Source organism: Zingiber officinale, chromosome 1A (genome assembly GCF_018446385.1).
Source record: "Zingiber officinale cultivar Zhangliang chromosome 1A, Zo_v1.1, whole genome shotgun sequence".
NCBI classification, from domain to species: domain Eukaryota; kingdom Viridiplantae; phylum Streptophyta; class Magnoliopsida; order Zingiberales; family Zingiberaceae; genus Zingiber; species Zingiber officinale.
The window spans coordinates 62,520,170-62,523,586 of NC_055987.1; the positions used below are offsets into that span (position 1 = coordinate 62,520,170).

Here is a 3,417-nt window from a genome sequence, read left to right on the forward strand (position 1 = left end):
ATAACAAGCGACAAAACAGAACATGCTATGGGTATCAAACAGTGACATACCAAAGACAAACATGATCATTGCTTGTAGCTATAAAATACTATGCATATCCAATTGACAATATCATAAAAGATAAGTCAAGAGGTACCCGCCTCAAATAGCAGGTCTAATCCAGTCAAATCCAACGTCGAGATACTCGTCTCGAATCAGAGTCCTGTAATACATGGTATCCAGATTTAGCTAATTACATATAAATAAATTAGCTAAATCAAATCCTCGAGAAGTTAACATAAATCTAGATCCAATTATAAACCCTAATTGCATCATCTAACTCCTCAATCATTTCTTAACAAATCCATTCAAATTAGGTCTTGCAATAAGCATAATCCATCACAAGTTCTAATCCAAATCTAACTAACCAATTCATTTAATTCATTTAGGTTAGGTAATCCCAACCATTCCCCATCTATATCTGGATTTAAATCCGTGAGCAACCTCAAACCAAAACTCACCTGAGTTGAATGCCTCAGCCGATAACTCACTGTCGGAGAAGTTGCTGCCAAAGCTTGCTTCCCAAAGAATATTGCTACCAATGGTCTATTGCCGACACTGCAAGGAACTATTACTCTCTACGTCAGCAACCCCAATCAATCCAAATACCCATAAATGCCTTACCTGCAACGGTGCCAAGTTCTCCCTCTCTACCGAAGATTTAACAGAGGGAAAGACTAGGCTTGATTTCCTTGCTCCTATCCGAACCCAAAGTGAGCTGCTGGATCAAAAAGAAATCCACAGCGCATAAAATTCCAAATCCACAGGACACGATACCTATACCTCACAACCGTGTTTGTTGCTCCACAACCCTCAACTAGTTTCTCTTCCTCTCCACTAGTCGGAGGTGATAAGGATCCGGCGACCACGCTAGGGCACGGTGAGGTTGGCTGGTGGAATCTTGGGCAAAGGTGCGAGAGGAAACTCGACACTAGTGGCTAGCTCTTGTAGCAGCCAAAGGTGGAAGGGACTCGGGCTGCCGGCGAGGAGGCATCGGCTGGAGACTAGGGCACGACTTTACACCTAGTCTCCTAGCGAAGAGAGCTCGGCTGTCGGCGCTAGGGCAAAGGGGAAGAGAAGTAGTGGAGATTGAGCGTTGCCGTCAACGCCGAGGAAGACAATCGGGTTGGCGTCGACTTTCGGCTAGAGCACGGTGTGGAAGAGAAGAATCGGGGAAGAAATAGGAAGGAAAATGGAACCATCAGGTGAGGCACGCGGGCACAGTTCGGCGGAGGAAATAAAAAAAAGAAAAAGAAAAGGAAAAAGATTTAAAGAAAATAAACATTTTCTCGTTAAAACAGGGTAGCCTAAACAGACTTTCCCGGGCCTAGTTTTTATCCCCGTAAACTCGTCCATACGAGCTCCGAAAAATTCCCAGAAAATTTCTAAAAATTCCGAAAAAATTTCTTATCATTATTCTCCATTTTTCAGTATTTTACAGAAGGCGCCTTGGACCAAGGCTTGAAGGCACCTTGAAGAGGCTTGAAGGCGCCTTAAACCAGATAAGGTGTGAGCAGTTCTATGCTTATCCACGCGTGCGACTCGGCGGCCTGGAGGTGCCTTGGACAGGCTTGGAGGCACCTTCAACACAGTATAAAAGAATGTCTTGAGGCAGAACTCAAACAATCAAGTTCTAAGCTTCCTTTCTACAACGTGTTGCCAACGAGACGACCTAGAAGTGCTGTGAATTGACACCGACGACCTGGAGCTCCGAATCTTCAGTTTTTCCTACTGTCGTTGGTATAATTTAGTCACTTCTTTTAATCATTGTACTTCATCTTGTAAACACATTAACAAGCTTATAGTTGTTGCCCACCGAAAGTGATAAACAATCGCGAGCCTTCGAGTAGGAGTCGCCACAAACTCCGAACCAAGTAACTCCTCGAGTTCTTGTGTGATTGTCTTTTTGTTTCTGCTGCTTTAACTCTCGAACGATTTCTGACTCCAAAACGCAAAATAGCCACGAGCGCTATTCCCCCCCCCCCCCCCCTCCAGCGCCTTCAATCCAATGTTTAGTGGATTTGAAAAGGAATAGCCTCCACTTCTTTCTATTGCCCACTGATGATGATTTTGCACTACACTTTCAATAATATCTTCGGCTTCGTCCAAACTTTTATTCATAAGTGCCCCTTCAGCGGCAGAATCTAAGAACACCTTAGTAAGATAGTTGATGTCATTATAAAATGTATGCAAGACTAGCCATTTCTCTAATCTATGATGTGGGCATTGTCTGAGCATATTATTGTATCTATCCTATGCTTCAAATAAAAATTCTGAGTGTGATTTTCTGAAGCTTGCAATAAGATTTCTCATATGACTAGTCTTGCTTGGAGAATAGAATTTATCAAGGAATTGTTGCTGATGGAGTCAAAGAAAGAGAGCAACAAGCTAACGATATGGATCATGGTCAACCCACTCTAGATGTTAATGATGATCCATTATGCATCAATGAAGGCCCAATTACAAGGGCTAAGGCTAGAAAGTTGAAGGAAGCACTTAATGTACTAATTGAAGATGTGAAGGCCAAAGCTACCATTGAAGAAGGTTTGACCAAGAGCAAGTCATTCGGCATAATATCCTAATTCAAGCCTTAGACGAGCTTAATTAGCACTTAAGTCTCATGTCTATGTAGTAGGGATATGTAGGCTTAATTTAGACTCAATTTCAACTTTTATTTGGGTTGTAATAAAGCCATAAGCTTAAAATGGCTAAGTAGTCTACATAGGCCTTTAATAAATGGACTTTCTTTTGGCCTTTTAGGATTTTTTGGTCACCTTATGGCTATAAATAAAGGGGGTGATGACCACACATGTATCTTTGACATATTTTTCAACCTAAAGCATGGAGAGGCACTCACTTGTTAGTTCTTCATTGAATTAGAACTTATCAAGGCATTTCCTTGTGGCATTCGAAGACTTATCAACCTCCATTTCAAGGTTGTGGCATCTACCATCTTCTATACCAAGGTTTATGCTTTCCTAAGCATTGGGTCGAAGTTCTTTTCATCAATCTTATCGATTTAGTTCTTTCTTTCTTTCTTCTTCCATTCATTGTGGGTTCTTGAGATATTTTCTCTTTGGATTCACATCATTTGGTATCAGAGCTTTGGTTTTTCTAAATCAATTTCATTATCCTTTTTCTTTTGTGCTTGAATCTTTGTTTATTTTGTTCAACATTATCTACTTATCATTATCATCTTAATCTTAGTGAGTTTTTAGTCATCTTGTTGCTATAAAAAAAAAAAGAGGTTGAAATTCAAAAGAAAAAAAAACAAAAATTTTAAAAAAAAGGAAAAAAGGTGGGTATAGAAAATTGTTATTTCTATACTTGCATTTTCCAATTCTACATTTCTCTTTAAAGTCTTGCCTAGTATACTTG

General features: G+C 40.2%; 1 non-coding gene across 1 annotated transcript; it reads left to right on the forward strand.

Annotated features, from left to right (window-relative positions):
- The first annotated feature begins 2,248 nt into the window (after window positions 1-2,248).
- Window positions 2,249-2,358, forward strand: LOC122039320. Its single transcript, XR_006128167.1, has one exon. It is a non-coding gene; the product is annotated as a small nucleolar RNA R71 (small nucleolar RNA).
- Window positions 2,359-3,417: the final 1,059 nt, after the last annotated feature.